This window comes from Macaca nemestrina, chromosome 3 (assembly GCF_043159975.1).
Source record: "Macaca nemestrina isolate mMacNem1 chromosome 3, mMacNem.hap1, whole genome shotgun sequence".
In the NCBI taxonomy this organism is placed as follows: Eukaryota; Metazoa; Chordata; class Mammalia; order Primates; family Cercopithecidae; genus Macaca; species Macaca nemestrina.
Window position 1 is genome coordinate 50,293,883 of NC_092127.1, and position 22,908 is coordinate 50,316,790.

Here is a 22,908-nt window from a genome sequence, read left to right on the forward strand (position 1 = left end):
ATCCACCCGTCTCGGCCTCCCAAAGTGCTGGGATTACAGGCTTGAGCCACCACGCCCGGCCTGCACTGCCTATGTTTCTTATTAATTAGTAGGAATCCCCCACTCCCCACCTTTTTGGGGGTGGGAGAAGCGAGTAACTTTTGCCAGTCTCTTGCTTTTCAGCCTTGTTTTGGTTTATATTGTTATAAACCAAACAATAAAATTTAAACAATTTTTGTATAGTCAAAACTAATTTTTTGCTTTTTGCATTCAGTGTCTCATCTAATACTGTTTTCTTCACTGTGAGTTCATGAAGATATTCTATATTTTCTTCTAATTTTTAGGAACATTTCATATATTTAGGTCTTTACTATATTTGTAATTTATTTTGTGATTGATGAGAGGTAGTAATTTAAAATTTTAAATCTTGTATGACTGATGATTTGTACCAGCACAATTTATTAAAAAGCTCTCTCTTTTCTCTTCTCTTCTCTTCTCTTCTCTTCTCTTCTCTTCTCTTCTCTTCTCTTCTCTTCTCTTCTCTTCTCTTTCTTTTCTTTCTTGATGGAGTCTCGCTCTGTTGCCTAGGCTGGAGTGCAGTGGCGCTATCTCGGCTCACTGCAAGCTCGCCTCCCGGGTTCACGCCATTCTCCTGCCTCAGTCTCCTGAGTAGCTGGGACTACAGACGCCTGCCACCACGACTGGCTAATTTTTTTGTATTTTATTTAGTAGAGATGGGGTTTCACCGTGTTAGCCAGAATGGTCTTGATCTCCTGACCTTGTGATCCACCTGCCTCAGCCTTTCAAAGTGCTGCGATTACAGGCATGAGCCACCGCGCCCAGCCAGCTCTCTTTTTAATGGATTTTAATTTACCTCCTTCTATTAAGGTTTCAATATGCATGGGTCTTTTTCTGGCCTCTATATTGTGTTCCATAGGTATATTTGAGTATATCTACACCATTACCTTATTGCCTAGTTAGTATAGACTAGAGCAATTCTTGAGGAGGGTTTTGGCTGACTTTTGCCCTTTGCTCATTCACATACTTTTTTTTTGACAGAGTCTCGCTCTGTCACCCAGGGAGGAGTGCACTGGTGTGATCACGGCTTACTGCAACCTCAGTCTCCTGGGCTCAAGTGATTCTCCCACCTCAGCCTCCACAGTAACTGGGACTACAGGTGTGCACCACCACGCCTAGCTAAATTTTTTTTTTTTTGAGATGCAGTTTGGCTGTTGTTGCCCAGGCTGGAATTCAATGGTGTGATCTCGGCTCATTGCAACTTCCGCCTCCCGGGTTCAAGCAATTCTCCTGCCTCAGCCTTCTGGGTAGCTGGGATTACAGGAACCTGCCACCATGCTGGGCTAATTTTTTGTATTTTTAGGAGAGATATTTTGTATTTTTATTAGTATTTTTAGGGGTTTCACCATGTTGGCCAGGCTGGTCTCAAATGCCTGACCTCAGGTGATCCACCTGCTCTGGCCTCCCAAAATATTGGGATTACAGGCGTGAGCCACTGTGCCTGGCCACCCCCAGCTAATTTTTATATTTTTTATAGAGATGAGGTTTCACCATGTTGCCCAGGCTGGTCTCAAGCTCCTGGCCTGAAATGATCCATCCACCTCAGCCTTCCTAAGGGCTGTGACGAGAGGTGTGAGCTACTGTGTCTGACCCACATACATTTTTTACTATCTTTGTCAAGATTTCTGTAAAACCCTCTTGGGATTTTTAACTGGAAATACATCAAATTTTTTAATAGATTAATTTGGTGAGAATTGACTTCCTTAAGATATTGAGTATACCTACCTATGAACATGGTATTTGCCCATGTAGAGTTATTTTCAAGGAATTTTATGATTTTCTTTATAACAATCATATACACCCTTTTGCTTAGATTTATTCTTACGTTTATAGTTTTTATGGTTATGTTAAATGATACTGTTTGGTTTTTTATTTTTATTTGTATTTTTTTGAGGTGGAGTCTCGCTCTGTCGCCCAGGCTGGAGTGCAGTGGCACGATCTTGGCTCACTGCAACCTCTGCCTCCTGGATTCAAGTGATTCACCTGCCTCAGCCTCCCAAGTAGCTGGGACCACAGGTGCGTGCCACCATGCCTAGCTAATTTTTGTATTTTTAGTGGAGGTGGGTTTTCACCATGTTGGCCAGGCTGGTCTCGAACTCCTGACCTCGTGATCTGCCTGCCTCGGCATCCCAAAGTGCTGGGATTACAGGCATGAGCCACCATGCCTGGTGGTAAATGATATTCTTTTAAAAAATTACACTTTGTTTCTGGCCTATAGAAAAACACCTGATTTTCACATATTGATTTATGTCCAGAGACTTAGCAAACCCTTTTATTTCTTCTAATATCTGAAGACTGTTTTAAATTTCATATGTAGATAGCCTTATTTACGTGATACATCATTTCTTCCTTTCCAATTCATATGCCATTTATTTGCTTTTCATACTGAATTGGTTAGGCTTGTCAATACAAGCATTGAATTAAAGTGGTAATTGTAGGTAAATGTGTTTATTCTCAATACTGGGAGAAAGTTTAAAATATCTTTTTTATTAAAGATATGAGCAGCCTTGTCTCCCCCCACACAAAAAGCCCACATATTATATAATTCTATTCACAAGAAATGGCCAGAACAGACAACTCTCATGAGATAGAAAGTATGTTAAAAAAATTTTTTTTTAAGGGACAGGGTCTTGGCTGGGCACAGTGGCTCATGCCTGTAATCCCTGCACTTTGGGAGACTGAGGCGGGTGGATCACCTGAAGTCGAGAGTTCGCGACCAGCCTGATCAACATGGAGAAACCCCCCCGTCTCTACTGAAAATACAATATTAGCTGGGCCTGGTGGCGCATGCCTGTAATCCCAGCTTCTCAGGAGGCTGAAGGCAGGAGAATCACTTGAACCTGGGAGGCGGAGGTTGCAGTGAGCTGAGATTGCACCGTTGTACTCCAGCCTGGGCAACGAGAATGAAACTCTGTCTCAGAAAAAATAAAAAAGAGAGAGAGACAGGGTCTTGCTCTGTCATCCAGGCTGGAGTGCAGTGGTACAATCATAGTTAACTTGCAGCCTCAAACTCTTGGACTCAAGTAACCTCCTACCTTAGCCTCCTGGGTAGCTAAGACCACAGTTGTGTGCCACCGGGCCCAATTAATTAAAAAACAATTTTTTTTTTGGTAGAGATGGGAGTCTTGCTATGTTTCCCAGGCTGGTCTCAAACTCCTGGGCTCTAGGGATCCTCCCACCTCAGATTCCCAAAGCACTGGGATTACAGGTGTGAACACCATGCCTGACCAGAAAGAAGATTAAAGGTTGCCAGGGATTGGGGTTTGGGGAATGATGGGGAGTGACTGCCAGTGGACATGTGATTTTTTTTTTTTGTGGGGGGAAGGTGCTGCAGATGTCCTAAAAGTAGACTGTGGTGAAGATTGCCCAACTTTGTCAATATAGTAAAAACCATTCAATTTTATACTTTAAGTGGGTGAACTGTATGGTATAGGTTATATTGCAATAAAGCTGTGAAAAGAAAAAAGGTATTTGTGTATGTAGTTTGGTTACACAGTGTCACATTTTCCTCTTTAATGTGTGTACCAGTTTGCATTCCCACCAACAATGTATAAACATTTCCGTTTATTCACAGTTTTACTAACAGAATATGTTGTCCTATGTTTAAATTTGCACCAGTCTGATGATAAATGGTATCCTATTTTTTTTTTATTTTTACTTTTTCGAGACAAAATCTTGCTCTGTTGGTTGCTCAGGATGTAGTGCAGTGGCACAATCTCCTCTCACTGCAACCTCTGTCTCCTGGGTTCAAAGGATTCTCCTGCCTCAGCCTCCCAAGTAGCTGGAACCACAGGCATGCACCACTGCGCCTGGCTAATTTTTGTATTTTTAGTAGAGATGGGGTTTCACTATGTTGCCCAGGCTGGTCTCAAAACTCCTGACTTCAGGGGATCCACCCGCCTCAGTCTCCCAAAGTGGTGGGAGTTACAGGCGTGAGCCTCGGTGCCGGCCTCCTATTTTGTTTTAATTTGTATTTCTATGAGTGCATTTGAACATTTTTAAAAAATGTTTAAATCACCATTTTTATATCTTTTTTTAATTGTGTATTTTATCAGTTCTTCTTTTGGCTTTTTTTGGTCTTTATTCCTCTATTTTATACTTTCTTTATATAATAGTGATGTTAGCCATTTGTGATATAGTACCTATTTCTAACATTATAGATTGAGTTTTCCTTTGCTTTATATAAATAAAATCATATACATATACTGTTTTGATGAGAGTATGATCCGTGCTCTAAGCAACTAAATTATAGTCTGAGCAGAATTTACTTCTGGGTGATACTTAGGTTTGCTATCATTTGGTTCAGAGTTTTCCTTTGCTCTGATAATTCACTTAGTGTTCATTATTCAAAGTCGTTTCACTTCTTATTGCCATGTCAGTTTCCACCCTTTCTCATCTGAGACCAAATGGTAGTTACTTTCTGAAATCTCTGTAGACTCCTAGAGGTCAACTTGGGTATTCAGTTTTTCCCTTTTCCTTTTTTTTTTTTTTTTTTTTTTTTGAGACGGAGTCTTGCTCTGTTGCTCATACTGGAGTGCAGTGGTGTGATCTGGCTCACTACAACCTCTGCCTCCCGAGTTCAAGCTGTTCTTCTGCCTCAGCTTCCCAAGTAGGTGGGACTACAGGCGTGCGCCACCATGCCCGGCTAATTTTTGTATTTTTAGTAGAGATAGGGTTTTGCCATGTTGGCCAGGCTGGAGCTCCTGATCTCAGGTGATCTTCCCGCCTTGGCCTCCCAAAGTACTGGGATTGCAGGTGTGAGTCCCTGCACCTGGCGGTATTCATTTTTTAATGTTCCCTTTATACTTTGTAATTTCCTCGATAGCATTTATGTTTTTGTAATTATTTCTGTTTCCTGTTTACTGGATTCTAAGCTGTTCAATTGCTGCTCCTGACTTATTTTTGTGTTCTAGCATATCCCTATGTTTGGCATAAAGGGAAATGCTCAATAAATATTATTCAAAGACTAATTAATAAGAACTAGGAAAATGATAATGTATATATATTTTTTGAGACAGGGTCTCACTCTTGTTGCCCAGGCTGGAGTGCAGTGGTGTGATCATTGCTAACTGCAGCCCCAACCTCCTGGGCTCAGGTGATCCTCCCACCTCAGCTTCCTGAGTAGCTGGGACCACAGGCGGATGCCACCACCCCTGGTTAATGGTCTCAAACTCCTGAGTTCAAGCGATCATCTCGCCTTGGCCTCCAAAAGTGCTGGGATTACAGGAGTGACCCACGGCGTCTGGCCGCAGGTAATGTCATTGTAGGGGAAAAGTTGTCCTTGAGGGACAGGTAAAATTTGAGTAACTAAAGAAGAGGGTATTTCTGGTGAGAGAAGAGGACCAGCAAAGGGATAGGGATGGGAATAAGTGTGGTAGTGAACAGTGAAGATACTTGTCTTATTAGAGCATGTTTATTTTTGCATTCATCCCAAGTCTCTGTATCTACTGTATGAAAGGAACTGGTTTAGGTTGTATTAGCCACAGATTTTGAAAACCTAGATACACAGATTTTTAAAATCAAGTGCTTTGGAAGAGTAGTAGGAAAGATTAAGAAGGTAATGAGGAGCAGGATTTTAGAGTATTTAAAGAAAGGCATAGGTGTTGGGCTTGATATGATTGATAGGAGGTGGCAAATGAATGATCTGCTGGAAGGTGTTACTTTCCTAATGTTTTGAGGGAGGTACATAATGTGGATTGGGGGAAGAGAATTATAGAAAGTATTGAGTCCTGCGTGTATGAGGTTGTATAGGGACTGACCCATATAGGACAGCTAGGAATTGCCCAAATGGGCAAACAGGGGAAGGATGTTCAAGACAACAGAGATAAGAGAATAGAGAACTACAAATAACTGGAATAATGTTATGTGTAGGGACTAAAAGAAGATGTGGCTAGACAAATGAACATGGGTTAAACTGGTGATTTCTAGACCTGAATATGTCCAAATGAACATTTCATGCTGAAAAATAGACCTAGACACCTAGCTGGTGACTAGTAAATCAGAATGCATAGATTTTATTTTGCAGATAATGAGGAACTATTAAAGAATTTTGAAAGTGTCCGATTTTTTTTTTTTTTTGGAGACAGAGTTTTGCTCTTGTTGCCCAGGCTGGAGTGCAATGACTCGATGTTAGCTCACCGCAACCTCCGCCTCCCGGGTTCAAGCGATTCTTCTACCTCAGCCTCCTGAGTAGCTGGAATTACAGGCATGTGCCACCACACCTGGGTTATTTTGTATTTTTAGTAGAGATGCTGTTTCTGCACGTTGGTCAGGCTGGTCTCGAACTCCCGACCTCAGGTGATCTGCCCGCGTCAGCCTCCCAAAGTGCTGGGATTACAGACGTTAGCCACTGTGCCCGGCAGGGGCCGCTGTTATTATACCATCTTGGATCACCTTGGTATTGCAGTAGATGGACTGAAAGAGAAGGGAAAATTGAAGGCGAAGAGGCAAATTCTTAGGCTAGTACAATTACCATGTAGAGAAATGATAATAAGGATCTAAATAAGGGCAGAGGAAATACGATTATAGAGGAGTCAGAAGTGAGAGAGTGTGATGTATTGATGGATCAAGGAGTCTTTTTATCACCTTACTTTGGGGAGGTCACAGAGAAAATGAAGACTTCAGGACATATTGGGCTTCTCCCACAGTTTTCCTCATCTCACTTAATGACTATTCCAGATGCCTAGACCAATATCTTTGGATTCATTCATTTTTTTTGCTATTTTTATTATGGCATAATAGACATAAAATTTATAATCTTAGTCATTTGCAGGTGTGCAGTCCAGTGGTATTAAGTATATTCATAATGTTATCAAATCATCACACCATCCATCTCCAGAAGGTTTTTCATTGTGTAAAACTGAAACTCTATACTCATTAAATAACTCCCTAATCTTCCCTGCCCCTAGCCCTGGCAACTACCATTATACTTTATGTCTCTGATATTGACCATTCTAAATACCTCTTATAAATGGACCCATAACAGTAATTATCTTTTTGTGACTGACTTATTTAACATAATATCATTAAGGTTTATCCATGTTATAGCATATTGTAGAATTTCCTTCCTTTTATTGACTGAATAGTATTCCCCTGTATAGATATACCACAATTTGTTTATCCATTCATCTGTCAATGAAGAGTTGGGTTGCTTTCATGTTTTAGCTATTGTAAATGATGCTACTATGAACAAATAGCTCCTAGAGACCCTTCTTTTAATTCTTTTGAGTATTTACCCAGTAGAATTGCTGGATCATATGGTAATTCTAGTTTTTTTTTTTTTTGAGATGGAGTTTCCTCTTGTTGCCTAGGCTGGAGTGCAATGGCACAATCTCGGCTCACTGGAACCTCTGCCTCCCGGTTGAAGCGATTCTCCTGCCTCAGCCTCCCAAGTAGCTGGGATTACAGGCATGTACCACCATGCCCAACTAATTTTGTATTTTTAGTAGAAACAGGGTTTTTCCATGTTGGTCAGGCTGGTCTCGAACTCCCAACCTCAGGTGATCCACCCGCCTCAGCCTCCTAAAGTGCTGGGATTACAGGTGTGAGCCACTGTGCCCAGCTGGTAATTCTATTTTTAACTTGTTGAGGAACTGTCATACTGTTTTCCCTACTGGATGTACAATTTTACATTCCCACTAGCAATGCACAGAGGATTCAGTTTCTCCTTATACTTGTCAACACTTATTATTGTCTGTGTTTTTTTGATAGCAGCCATCCTAATGGGTATGAGGTGATATTGTAGTTTTGATTTGCCTTTCCTTAATGATGCTTGGTGATGTTGAGCACCTTTTTTTCTGTGAGTTTTCTTTTTACTATGGTGATAGTGTCTTTTGATGCACAAAATTTGTTAATTGGAATGCAATCCAATTTGTCTATTTTTTTGTCGTTTTTGCCTGTGCCTTTAGTTTCACATCCAAGAAATTATTGCCAAATCTAGTTTTGTGAAGCTTTCCACTTGTGTTTTCTTTTAGGAGTTTTATTGTTTTAGGTCTTAAATATAGGTCCTTGATCTATTTTGAGTTAATTTTTGTATAATGGGGTTAGGTAAAGGCCCAGCTTCATTTTTCTGTGTGTGTGTATATCCAGTTTTCTCAGCACCATTTGTTGAAAAGACTGTCCTTTGCACATTGAATACTTTTGGCATCCTTGTCAAAAATCATTTTTTGATTTTTTTTGAAGGTTTATTTCTGAGCACTCTATTCTATCACATTGGTCTTTATGCCTGTCTTTATGCCAGTGTCATACTGTTTTAATTACTGTAGCTTTGTAAGAAGGTTTGAATCAAGAATTGTGAGTCCTTCAGCTTTATTCCTTTTTTTTTTCTTTTTTTCTTTTTTCTTTTGACATGGAGTCTTGCTCTGTTGCCCAGGCTGGAGTGCAGTGGCATGATCTCGGCTCACTGCAACTGCCACCTCCTGGGTTCAATCAAATTCTCCTGCCTCAGCCTCCTGAGTAGCCGGGATTACAGGCACCCACCACCACAGCTAATTTTTTTTGTATTTTTAATAGAGACAGGATTTCACAATATTGGTCAGGCTGGTCTTGAACTCCTGACCTCAGGTGATCTGCAACCTCAGGTGATCTGCGGCCTCAGGTAATCTGCCCACCTTGGACTCCCAAAGTACTGGGATTATAGGCATGAGCCACCACGCCCAGCCTGTTCTGCTTTTCTCCCCCTCAGACTAATCTGGCTGTTTGGGATCCCTTGAGAGTCCATATGAATTATAGTATGGGTTTTGCATTTCTACAAAAAAAAGTCATTGGGATTTTGATAGGGATTGTATTGAATTGTGGATTATGTAGGGAAATATTGATATTTTAATAATCTTAAGTGTTTTACTCATGAATATGGGATGTATCTCTACTTGCTTGTATCTTCCTTAATTTTTTAAAGCAGTATTTTATAGTTTTCATTGTACAAGTCTTTCACATTTTTGGTTAATTCCTAAGTATATTATTCTTTTTGTTGCTATTGTAAGTGGAATTGTCTTGTAATTTCCTTTCAAATTGTTCCTTGCTCATGTATAGAAATGCAACTTATTTTTTGTATGTTGACTTTGTAGCTTGCTACTTTGTTGAATTTATTTACTGGTTTTAATAGTTTTTTTGTGGAATCTTTAGGGTTTTCTGCCTATAAAATCCTATCACTTGCAAACAATTTTATTTCTTTATTTCGTTTGGGTGACTTTTATTTCTTTCTCTTTTTTCTTTTATTTCTTTTATTTATTTATGTTTTTGAGATGGAGTCTCACTTCGTTGCCCGGGCTGGAGTGCAGTGGCGCGATTTTGGCTCACTGCAACCTCCGCCTCCCAGGTTCAAGTGATTCTCCTGCCTCAGCCTTCGGAGTAGCTGGGATTACAGGTGCCTGCTACCACGCCCAGCTAATTTTTGTATTTTTGGTAGAGAGGGTTTCACTATGTTGGTCAGGCCGATCTCAAACTCCTGACCTCGTGATCCACCTGCCTCAGTCTCCCAAACCTGGCCTATATCTTTTTCTTATCTAATTCCTTTGGCTAGAGCTCCTAGTACTATGTTGAATGAAAGTGGTGAAAGTGAGGCCAGGTGAGGTGGTGAAAGTGAGGCCAGGCGCAATGGCTCACGCCTGTAATCCCAGCACTTCAGGAGGCCAAGGCAGGCAGACCATCTGAGGTCAGGAGTTGGAGACCAGGCTGAGCAACATGGTGAAACCCCGTCTCTACTAAACATACAAAACTTAGGCCAGGCGCGGTGGCTCACGCCTGCAATCCCAGTACTTTTGGGAGGCCGAGACGGGCAAATCACAAGGTCAGGAGATCGAGACCATCCTGGCTAACATGGTGAAACCTCGTCTCTACTAAGAAATAGAAAATATTAGCCGGACGTGGACGTGGTGGTGGGCGCCTGTAGTCCCAGCTACCTGGGAGGCTGAGACGGGAGAATGGCGTGAACCCGGGAGGTGGAGCTTGCAGTGAGCCGAGATCGCGCCACTGCACTACAGCCTGGGAGACAGAGCGAGACTCCGTCTCCAGCAAACAAACAAACAAAACTTAGCCGAATGTGGTAGTGGGCACCTGTAATCCCAGCTACTTGGGAGGCTGAGGCAGAAGAATCACTTGAACCCGGGAGGTGGAGGTTGCAGTGAACCGGGATCGCGCCACTGCACTCCAGCCTGGGCGAGAAGAGCGAAACTCCGTCTCCGGAAACAGAAAGAAAGTGGTGAAAGTGGTCATCCTTGCTTATTCCTGATTTTAGATGAAAAGCTTTCAGTTTTTCAAGATTGAATGTGGTTTTTGCTGTGGGTTTTTCACATATGGCTTTTATTTTGTTGAGGTAGATTCCTTCTGTTCTTAGTTTGTTGAGTGTTTTTACCATGAAAGGGATTGAATTTTGTCTAGTGCTTTTTCTACATCGATTGAGATGATCACGTGGTTTTTTTCTCTCATTCTGTTGATGTGGTGTATTACATTGATACTTTTTTTTTTTTTTTGGAAATGGAGTCTCACTCTGTCACCCAGGCTGGAATGCAGTGGTGTGATCTCGGCTCATTGCAACGTCTGCCTCCCGGGTTCAAACGATTCTCCTGCCTCAGCGTCCTGAGTAGCTGGGACTACAGGCATGCGTCACCATGCCTGGCTGATTTTTGTATTTTTAGTAGAGAATGGGGTTTCACCATGTTGGCCAGGCTGATCTCGAACTCTTGAACTCAGGTAATCCACCCACCTCTGCCTCCTAAAGTGCTGGGATTACAGGTGTGAGCCACCACGCCCAGCCATTGATCCATTTTTATATGTCAAACCATCCTTACATTTCAGGAATAAATCCTGCTTGGTCATTGGTTATAATCTTTTGGTTGTTTAAGAATGTATTGTTTTGTGAATTTTTCAGTTTTACTTATGTTATTGATTTCTAACTTCATCCCGTTATGATCAGAGAAGATAGTTAATATGATATCTGTCTTTTAAAAAATTTATTGAGACTTAATCTGTGACCTAACATATGGTCTGTCATAGAAGATGTCCCTCGTACCCTGAGAAGAATGTGTATTCTGTTGTTGTTGGAGTATATGAGTTGTTCTGTATATGTCTGTTAGGTCTGGTTGGTGTTATTTAAGACCTCTCTTTTCTTAGCTATTTTCTCTCTGGTGGTGTGTTCATTATTGAAAGGAGGAGTATTGAAGTCTCCAACTATTGTTGTAGAACTGTCTATTTCTCTTTTCAGTTCTTAGTTTTTGTTTCATAGTTTGATTGTCATTAGGCATATAAATGTTTATAGTCATTATATTTTGTTGCTTTATTGTACCTTTTATTAATATATAATGTCTTTTGTTTCTTTAAACTTTTGTCATTTTAAGTCTATTTTGTTTAATATTGGTATAACTACTCCTGCTGTCTTTTGCTTATTATTTGTGTGGAATGTCTTTTTCCATTCTTTCATTTCCAATCTGTTTGTTTCTTCTTCTTTTTTTTTTTTTTAACTTTTAAGTTCAGGATACAAGTGCAAGTTTGTTATATAGGTAAACTTGTGTCATGGGGGTTTGCTTTACAGATTATTTCATCACCCAGGTACTAAGCCTAGTGCCCATTAGTTGTTTTTCCTGGTTCTCTGTCTCCTCCTACCTTCAAACCACAAAACGTCCCCAATGTTTGTTATTCCCCTCTATGTGTCCGTGTGTTCTCATCATTTAGCTCCCACTTATAAGTGAGAACATGTGGTATTTGGTTTTCTCTAACTATGTTAGTTTTCTAAGTATAATGGCCTTCAGATCCATCCATGTTCCTGCAAAGGCCATGATCTCATTCTTTTTTACGGCTGGATAGTATTCCATGGTGTATATGTACCACGTTTTCTTTGTCTAGCCTATCACTGATGGACATTTAGGTTGATTCCATGTCTTTGCCATTGTGAATAGTGGTGCAGTGAACATACATATGCATGTGTCTTTATAATAGAATGATTTCTATTCCTTTGGGTATATACCCAGTAATGGGATTGCTTGGTTGAATGGTCTTTCTGTCATTAGGTCTTTGAGGAATCACACTGTCTTCCACAATGGCTGAAGTAATTTACACTCCTACCAACAGTGTATAAGCATTCCTTTTTTCTCCACAACCTCACCATTATCTGTTATTTTGTGACTTTTTAACAGTAGCCATTCTGACTGGTATTAGATCATATCTTATTGTGGTTTTGATTTGCATTTCTTTAATGATCCGTGATGTTGAACTTTTTTTCATATGATTGCTGGCTGCATGTATGTCTTCTTTTCAGAAGTGTCTGTTCATGTCCTTTGCCCACTTTTTTTTTTCTTTGAGACAGTCTCGCTCTGTTGCCTAGGCTGGAGTGCAGTGGCACGATCTGGACCGCAACCTCCACCTCCTGGGTTAAAGTGATTCCCATGCCTCAGGTACCCAAGTAGCTGGAACTACAGGCGTGTGCCACCACAGCTGGCTAATTTTTATATTATATTTTTAGTAGGGATGAGATTTCTCCATATTGACCAGGCTAATCTTGAATTCCTGGTCTTAAGTAATCCACCTGCCTTGGCCTCCCAATCCTGGCACTTTGGGAGTGCCTGGCCTGCCCACTTTTTTATCAGGTTGTTTTTTTCTTGTATATTTGTTTAAGTTCCTTGTAGATGCTGGATATTAGACCTTTGTTGGATGCATAGTTTGCAGAATTTTTCTCCATTCTGTAGGTTGTCTGTTTGTTGATAGTTTGTTTTGCCATTAAGAAGCTCTTTAGTTTAATTAGATCCTATTTGTCAATTTTTGCTTTTGTTGCAGTTGCTTTTGGTGTCTTTGTCATGAAATCCTTGCCCTTACATATGTCCTGAATGGTACTGCCTGGGTTGTCTTTCAGGTTTTTTTAGTTTTGGGTTTCACATTTAAGTCTTTTTTCTCACTTTGAAAGGATGGTTTTGTTGGATATAGGATCCTTTTTGGGCAGGTTTTTTCTTTTTCTTTTTCTTTTTTCTTTCTTTCTTTTTTATTCCTTTTTTTTTTTTTTTTTTTTTTTTTGAGATGGAGTCTCATTCTGTCACCCAGGCTGGAGTGCAGTGGCACAATCTTGGCTCTCTGCAACCTCTGCCTCCTGGGTTCAAGAGATTCTCCTGCCTCAGCCGCCTGAGTAGTTGGGACTACAGGCATGCACCACCAAGCCCAGCTAATTTTTTGTATTTGTGGTAGAGATGGGGTTTCATCATGTTGGCCAGACTGGTCTTGAACTCCTGACCTCAGGTGATCTTGCCCACCTTGGCCTCCCAAAGTGTTGGGATTACAGGCGTGAGCCACTGCACTCGGCCATATTTTTTATTCATTTTTTGAAGACAGGGTTTCGCTATGTTGCACAGGCTGGGCTTGAATTCCTGGGCTTAAGTAATCCTCTCAATTCAGCCTTCTGAGTAATTGGGACAGCAGGTGCCCACTGCCTCTATTGGCTGCAGTTCTTTTCTTTTAGCAATTTGAATATATTGGCCTACTGCCTTATGGCCTCTGAAGTTTCTGATGAGATATCTGCTGATAATCTTATTGTGTAACCCTTGCATGTGATAAATCTTTTCTCTCTTGCTACTTTCAAGCATCTCTCTTTGTGTTCAGTTTTTGAAAATTTGATTATATGATGTGTTGGAGTGGGTCTCTTCGAATTTATCTTACTTGGAGTTCGTTGAGCTTCTTGGATGTTTTTATTAGGGTCTTTCATCAAATTTGGGAGGTTTTCAGCTAATATTTCTTCAGATATTTTCTCTGCCTCTTTTTTTTTTCTCCCTCTGAGACCCTCAAAATTTGTATGTTGGTCAGCTTGATGGCATCGCACAGGTCCTCCAGGTCTTTTCAGTTTTTTTTAGTCTTTCTTTGTTTCTGTTCCTTACACTCAGTAACTTTTAGTATCTGTCTTCAAGTTTACTGATTCTCTTCTGCTTGCTCAAATCTGCCTTTGAATTTCTCTAGTGAATTTTTCGTTTCAATTATACTTTTCAGCTCCAGAATTTCCTTTTGGTTTCTTTTCAGATTTTCTGTTTCTTTATTGGTGTTTTAATTTTGTTCATATATTGTTTTCTTGACTTTTCCCACATCTTCCTTTAGTTCTTGGAGCATATTTAAGATAGTTGTTTTAAAGTCTTTGTGTAGCAGATTAGCCATCAGATGTTTTTCAGGAACAGTTGATTTATTTATTTTTTTCTTTGAATGGCCCATCCTTTCCTGGTTTTTTGTTTGCCTTATGAGTTTTTGGAGAAAACTGGACATTTGAATCTCATGTGTTATTCTGGAAATAGAGTCTTCTTCTTCCCCAGGATTTGCTGTTTTTTTGTTATTGTTTGTGTTTTTTTATTGTCTTTAGTTCTTTAAAAAAATTTCAATCACTTTTGGGGTACGAGTGATTATTGGTTACATGAGTGAATGGTATAGTGGTGAAATCTGAGATTTTAGTGCACCTGTCACCCAAGTAGTGTACATTGTGCCCCATGTGTACTCATTTTATCTCTCACTCCTACCCTCCCCCTTCTGAGTCTCCATAGTCCATTATATCACTCTGTATGCCTTTGTGTACTCATAGCTTAGCTCCCACTTACAAGTGAGAGCGTACGGTATTTGGTTTTTCTTTCCTGAGTTACTTCACTTAGAATCATGGCCTCCAACTCCATCCAAGTTGCTGCAAAATACATGATTTTGTTCTTTTTTTATGGCTGAATAGTATTCCATGGTGCATATATACCACATATTCTTTACTCATTGATTGACAGGCACACGGTTATAAATCTTTGCAACTGTGAATTGTGCTGTAATAAACATACATGTACAGATGTCTTTTTGATATGATGACTTTTTTTCCTTTGGGTAGATACCCAGTAGTAGAATTGCTGGATCAAATGGTAGATCTACTTTTAGTTCTTTAAGAAATCTCTGGCTGGGCGCGGTGGCTCACGCCTGTAGTCCCAGCACTTTGGGAGGCCGAGGCAGGTGAATCATGAGGTCAGGAGTTCAAGACCAGCCTGGCCAAGATGGTGAAACCCTGTCTCTACTAAAAATACAAAAAAATTTAGCCGGGTGCAGTGGCAGATGCCTGTAATCACAGCTACTTGGGAGGCTGAGGCAAGAGAATCAGTTGAACTCGGAGGAAGGATGTTGCAGTGAGCCAAGATCGCGCCACTGCACTCCAGCCTCAGCAACAGAGTGAGACTCTGTCTCAACAAAAAACAATCTCCATGCTGTTTTTCATAGAGGTTGTACTAATTTACATTTCCACTAGCAGTGTATCAGTGTTCCCTTTTCACCAAGTCCATGCCAATATCTATTGGCTTTTGACTTTTTAATAATGGCCATTCTTGCCAGGAGTAAGATGGTGTGTCATTTTGGGTTTAATTTGCATTTCCCTGAATGACTAGTGATGTTGAGCACTTTTTCATTTGTGTGTTGGCCAGTTGTATATCTTCTTTTGAGAAATATTTGTTCATGTCATTTTCCCACTTTTTCATGGGATTATTTTTTTTTCTTGCTAATTTGTTTGAGTTCCCTGTGGATTCTGGACATTGGTCCTTTGTTGGATGCACAGTTTGCAAATATTTTCTCCCATTCTGTGGGTTGTCTGTTTACTCTGATGATTATGCTGATTATTATTTTTTTGCTGTACAGAAGCCTTTTAAGTTTAATTAGGTCCCATTTATTTATTTTTGTTTTAGTTGCATTTGCTTTTGGGGTCTTAGTCATGAATTCTTTGCCTAGGCTGGTGTCCAGAAGAGTTTTTCTAGGTTGTCTTCTAGGATTTTTATGGTTTTAGGTCTTAGATTTAAATCTTTGATCCATCTTGAGTTGATGTTTGTATGAGGTGAGAGATAGGGATCCAGTTTCATTTTTCTACTTGTGGCTAGCCAGTTTTCTCAGCAGCATTTATTAAATAGGGTGTCCTTTCTCCAATTTATGTTTTTCTTGCTTTGTTGAAGATAGTTGGTTGTGGATATTTGGTTTTATTTCCGGATTCTTTAATCTGTTCCATTGGTCCATGTGCCTGCTTTTATACCAGTACCATGCTGTTTTGTTAACTATAGCCTGGTATAATTTGAAGTCCAATAATGTGATGCTTTCAGATTTGTTCTTTTTGCTTAGGATTGCTTTGGCTATTCAGCCTCTTTTTTGGTTTCATATGAGTTTTATGAGTTTCTTTCTCTAAATCTGTGAAAAATAATGTTGCTGTTGTGATTGGATTTGTATTGAATCTGTAGATTGCTTTAGACAGTATGGTCATTTTCATGATAGGAGCATGGGATGTGTTTCCATTTGTTTGTGTTATCTGTGATTTCTTTCATCAGTGTTTGTAGTTCTTCTTGTAGAGATCTTTCACCTCCTTGGTTAAGTACATTCCTAGGTATTTTATGTAGTTTTTGCAGCTGTTATAAAATGGATTGAGTTTGTAATTTGATTCTCAGCTTGGTCATTGTTGTTGTCTAGCAGTGCTACTGATTTGTGTTCACTGACTCTGTAACCTAAGATTTTACTAAATTCACTTATCAAATCTAGTAGTCTTTGGAGGAATCTTCAGCGTTTTTTAGGTATATGATCATATCATCAGCAAACAGCGATAGTTTGACTTCCTCTTTTCCAATTTGGATGCCCTTTATTTCTTTCTCATGCCTGGTTGCTCTGGCCAGGACTTAAAGTACTATGTTGAAAAGAAGTGATTAAAGTGAGCATCATTGTCTTATTCTAGTTCTCGGGGGGGAATGCTTGCAACTTTTTCCCATTCAGTATGATGTTGGCTATGGCTTTGTCATATATGACTTTTATTATTTTGAGATAATTCCCTTCTGTGCCTTGTTCGTTGGGTGTTTTTATCATAAAGGGATGCTTGATTTTATTGAATATTTTTTCTGCATCTATTGAAACAATCATGTGGTTTTTGTTTTTAATTGTTTATGTGATATATCACATTGATTGACTTGCATATGTTAAACCATCCCTGCATTCTGGGGATTAAACCCACTTGATGATGGTGTGTTATCTCTTTGATGTGCCATTTGATTTGGTTAGCTAGTATTTTGTTTAGGATTTTTACATCTGTGTTCATCAGGTATATTGGTCTGTAGTTTTCTTTTCTTTTTGTTATATCCTTTCCTGGTTTTGGTATCAGGGTGATACTGACTTCATAGAATGAAGAACAGGTTGCTTCCTTGATATGGTGCTGTCCCCCTTCCCCTAGGAGTAGAAGTCCCTGAGAGCCAGACTACTGTGAGTACTGCTGCTCCTCTGGGTCTAGCTGCCCAGTGGGGCTGCCACATTCCAGGCTGATTCTGGGGAATGTCTGCAAGGGATCCAGTGATGTTATCTGTCCTCAGGTCTCCCAGCAATGTGTGCCAGCACCAGCTCTCATAGGGGTAACGGGAATGACATACATTGTGAGATTTCTTGGTTATAAATAGCTATAGTATGTTGGCTTTCTTAAATGCTGGTTGTAGTATTAATAAACTGGTCATGTGGACAGACTCCGGACATCCTGGTTAGCCAGGGTACTGCAGACAGTGCTGATAGCTGAGGTCATTCATAAGTTTTCTCCTTCCTGGGTGCAATGTTATTTTACCTGTAGATGCTGTAATAAACTGTGTCTATTGGCCTTCAGCCAGGAGGTGGTGCTTGCAAAAGAGTGCCAGCTGTGGTTGAAGTGGTGGGATTTGTGCTTGTACTATGTTACCCATGGGAGGTATTTTGGTTTATCAGATGATGGGTGAGGCCATAGGGCTCCCAAAAGTTTCTGTCTTTTGCGTTAACCTTCCAGGGCAGGTGGAGGGGCAAAGCCAGGTGGGGGCTTGGTCAGGCAGGCCTGCTCTTTGGCTCTGCATGTGTGGTGTAAGCACAGACCCATGTTGGGCTTTTGGAGCCATACCCTGGCCACTGGGGTAATGTTCCAGGAAAGAGCTCAGCTACCTCTACTTCACAGAAGAGTTCATGCAGGAAGTGGGGAGTAGCAGGTGGGAGTAAGTATCATTCAGCTCCTACACACTTGGCAAGGCAGGTCTCTCACTCACAGTGTTCACTAGCAGCAGCTAACTAAATTCCAAGCTGTTTCCATACAGGAACCTCAGCTTTCAGGCCATGCCCCTTTTCATCCACTGGCAATGCCAGAGCACCCAGCTCCTGTGCCTGTGGTTACAGCACACTTCCCATTCGTCCACCCAGTTCAGGCCAAGGCAGTTCATCCCCACTGGAGATTATATTTTGAATTTCAAATTGGGAGCTTCTTTCAACCTGCAACCACTGCCTGAGTTAGTTGGCAGAACTTTGAACTCCTCTGTGACAGAATCAGGAATAGCTTCCCTTGGTTTGCATTGGAGACTGGGAATACGCAAAAGGCTCTTCCTGCTCCTGGTCCTACTTGTATATTCTCCACCGCTCCCTATATCAGTTTGAGCACTGGGTGGGGTTAAGGCCTTCTCCTGTGGGCTGGATTTCCAGTTTTCATAGTGGGGGTGTATACTCTGGAGGTAATTTCTCTCCCTCTCATACTCTGGGGACTTACAGTTTTTTACCTGGCTCATGGTGTAGACTGCAGCCCGCCCCTTCTTTCAAAGGATCTGTGGTTTCTTTCCATTTTTCCGTTAAGTTCCTGTATTGCTTCTTTGAAAAAAGTTCACAGTTCGAGTCTCTATCCACTATTTTTTCTTTCCAAGTGGGAGAGGCATGCCAACACTACCTCCCATCTGCCATCTTCGGGAGGGCGGGATTTTTTTTTTTTTAATTAAAATTTAAATTTTTGTAGGCTGACTCTGTGGCAAGGATCAGCCTAAGGTGTATTTAAGGTCTTCTCAGGTCTTTTCTGAGCCTGGGCTTGTGTAGTCACTTTACACATTTTTCCATATATATAGTTTTTGAATGTCCTAGTCTTTATTTTATTTTATTTTTTATTTTGAGACAGAGTCTTGCTCTGTTGCCCGGGCTGGAGTGCAGTGGCTCAATCTTGGCTCACTGCAACCTCCGCCTCCTGGGCTCAAGCTCCTGCGTCAGCCTCCCGAGTAACTGGGATTACAGGCGCCCACTACCACGCCCGGCTAATTTTTGTATTTTTAGTAGAGACGGGGTTTCACTATGTTGGCCAGGCTGGCCTTGAACTCCTGACCTCAAGTGATCTGTCCACCTTGGCCTCCCAAGGTGCAGGGATTACAGATGTGAGCCACCGCGCCCAGCCAAATGTCCTAGTCTTTAATGTGTGGCTCTCAAAAGGGAAAAAAAGAGTAAAATGGGGTTTGCTGGCCTTTTAAGTCCCCTAGAAGTGACTTCAGCCAGAGGGGGAGAGGCTTAACAATAACATCTACTCATTTCTTTGTGTGCTCCTCTGTGATCAGAAGCAATAATCAGTGATCAGAGCACAGATCCCTGATATTTGGAAAATAGTCCTTTTTGCTTACCATGGCCCTCACAAGTTGCATGCACACTGTTCCAGGAACACATGCACAACTGTCTACCCTCGAGTTGGGGGATGGGTAGCTGATTCTGTGCTGAGAGCTAGAATGACCAAAATTAACCACAATTTATTGTCCAAGCCTTCCCTTGGAGGTTGCAAGCCTTTGGTATCTTCCAGAATTCCAAAATAATTACATTAGGTAGAGTCTGCCAGTGCAATTGTTGTCTAGATAGGGATACAGATTCCTGGTATATCCTACTCCATCATCTTCTGAGAATCCTCCAGCCTGGATTCATTCTTGGCTTCTTTCTTTCTCTCATACTAATCAATCCACATCAATTTTGCTTGTAAATGTCATCCTTTTATCTGCAAAATATATCTAAAGATTGACTACTTTTTTTTTTTTTGAGACAGGGTCTCACTCTGTCGCCCAACCTGGAGTGCAGCGGTGAGATCTTGGATCACTGTAGCTTCAACCTGCCCAGCATCCTGAGTAGCTGGGACAAAGGGGTGTGCCATCATGCTTGGCTATGATCACTTTTCACTACCTCCAGAACTACCACTCTGGTCCCAGCCAGTATCACTTCTCATCTCAATTATAGGTTGGTGCAAAAGTAGTTTGCATTACATTAAAAGTAATGGCAAAACTGCAATTACTTTTGCACAACATATGTTATTGTAGCCTGCTAACTGACACCTGTTTCTGCTCTTGTCCCCTTGTCTGTTCTCAACCCAGCATCTGAATGATCCTTATAATAATCAGATCATCTTTTTGTGTAAAACCTTCCTTCTCTCTGAAGTCAGAGTCCTGACAGGGCACCTACTTGGCTCCCTTCCCTTCCCTTTCTGTCCTCTTCAACTATTCTTTCTTCCTTTTGCTCACTTCACTTCAGCTGTATTGGGTCCCCTTGCTGATCCTTTAACTAGTCAGGCATACATCCTCTTGAGGGTGTTGAATTTCTTTTGACTAGAAGGCTCTTCCCCCAGGCATTGCCACAACTCACTTCTACTTTTGGGTTTTTGCTCATATGTCGCTTTTTTAGTGAGTCCTTATCTGACCACTCAATCTGAATTGGCAGCTCTCCCTGCCATATAATCCCTGTCTCTGGTTAATTTAACTCCTTAGCCTTCAGCATCATCTACACGTATGGTATACTATTTTATTTTTTTCTCTCTCCTCTGTAATATAAGATCCATAAAAACAGGGACTTTGCCTTTATTCACTACTGGACCCAGGCACCTAAAATTGTGCTATCGTATAATAGTGCTCATTTAGTATTTGTTGTGTGATTGAATTAATGAGTGGAGTGCCTGGGTTATCCTGGTATCAATGCTTAGTATTTATGTATACCATATCTAATTTCAGTGAAGTAGAGGCAATAAAACATCTAGTAGGCAAATCTGGAAGAGAGATTTGAGTGAAGCTGTAGGAGTTTTCATACCTTAGAAAGAGTGTAAACAATCTGAAGAGAAAAGGACTAGGGATGGGATCTTGGAAACACCCACCTGTAAGGGTTGACCAGAGAGCAGCACTGTCCTAAGACTTTGCCAACTGGGAACAAAAGACCTATGCTTTAAAGGTCCTCATATCGTCTTCCTCCAGAAGCTACACCCCTGCCCATAGAGTGAAGACTTTGTGGGGGCCAAGGTGACTAGTCTACCTGGTCTCTTTCTAGATCAATCTTTGAATATTTGATCCTAGAATTTCCTGCCCATGTGTCCCTTCACAACTCTCTTCTCTGATTCTCTCCTCTCTTGACTGTACAACACATATGGGATCCCCTGTGTTTAAGGGATGGCCAAGGAGCAGCTGTTTGCAGTCATGTGACCAGAGCTGTAGGCTTTATATATGTGTGCATATGAAGTCCTTCGTAGTATAAAGTGGAGCTAAAGGAGGAAAGAGAAAAGGAGTTGGCTGCAGACAAGGGGAAGGGGTATGGACTTTCCTTCCTGTGTCCCTACGTAACATTAAGGGAGCCTGAGAACTCAAAAATAGAACTTGGCCTTTCAGGTTGTTATTAGTCAAGATAGGAGGAGGGAATAATAATTTAACAGCTTGATTTAGAACTTTAAAAAATATTTAGACACATGGTATGTAGGCTTCCATTTGTACTCTTGTCCCAGGCTCCTTGAAAATGAGGGTTGAGCCTGCAAGGGGGAATTGAAAGGGAGTAGCCAGAGAGGGAAAAGATAAATTCAAGGTAGAGTTTCAAGAAGGGAGTGATTAACAGTGTCAGATGCTTCAGAGGCATCAAGTCCTATGAAGAGAGAAATGTATCCATTGGATTCTACAAGTGGAATTTAGTAAAATTTCAGTTGAGTAGGGATGGATGCCAAACTTTGATAGAAGGAGGAGTACTTGAGAAATTAGAAAGTGGAGACAGAGTATAAAAGATTTCTTATCTAGAAACTTACCTGAGAAAGGAAGGAACTGGAGCAGTAGCTGGAAGGGTATGCAGGATTATGGAAGAGGACTTTTCCTTTGTTTTTGTTTTTGAGACAGGATCTTGCTCTGTCACCCAGGCTTGAGTGCAGTGGCAGGATCATGGCTCACTGTAACCTCAACCTCCTGGGCTCAAGTGATCCTCCCACCTCAGCCTCCCAAGTAGCTGGGACTACAGGTTTGCACCACCAGGCCCGGCTAAGTTTTTTATTTTTTGTAGAGACAGGGGTTTCCCTATGTTGGCCAGGCTGGTGTGGAGCTCCTGGGCTCAAGTGATCCTCCTGCTTCCCTCTCCCAAAGTGTTGGAATTACAGGCCTAAGCCACCTTGCCCAGTCAACTTTTCTACTTTTAAGATGAGAGGATCTTGCAAATGCTTATATTTTGAGGGAAAGGAGCCCAATGGTAGTAAGAGAAGGTTAAGGAAAAAGGAATAATTGATGGAGCAAGGCCTACGATCAAGTGCTTAAGTCAATTGCTTAAGTCAAGTGCTTAAGTCTTTAAGCCTTTGAAAGAAGGAGGACTATTTGAGGAGGCTTGGGAGTTAGAAGTAGGGCTTGGGATGTTTGGATGGGTGCTGATGCTAAGTCGGTGGGGTGAGATAGCAGGAACATGTCTAATAGTGACTCAGGAGGCTGAGGTGGGAGAATCACCTGAGGCCAGGAGTTCAAGATCAGACTGGGTAACATAGCAATATCTTATCTTTAAAAATAAAAGTTAAAAATAAGAAATACTGACCTGAGCATGGTGGCATATGCTTGTAGTCCCAGCTCCTCAGGAGGCTGAGGCAGAAGGATAGCTTGAGCCCAGGAATTTGAGGCTGCAGTGAGCTGTGATCTCACCTCTGTGATCCAGCCTTGGTGACAAGAGTGAGACCCCAACTCTAAAAATTTTTTTTCCTTAAACATTGTTTTATAGTAGTTTTTTGGGCTAGTCTTATTTTTGAAACTTGATTTTATACTCCTGGGGAGCAGAGGTTATACCTGTAGCCACTTAGTAAGAACCTGTTATTAGAACTTGCCCAATGGAGGAAAAAAAACC

At 41.1% G+C, this 22,908-nt stretch overlaps 1 protein-coding gene across 11 annotated transcripts in view; it reads left to right on the forward strand.

Annotated features, from left to right (window-relative positions):
* The window catches only part of LOC105493260 (E74 like ETS transcription factor 2), a 135,128-nt gene that overhangs the window by 24,652 nt on the left and 87,568 nt on the right, over positions 1-22,908 (forward strand). The gene's annotated exons all lie outside the window — the stretch shown is intronic.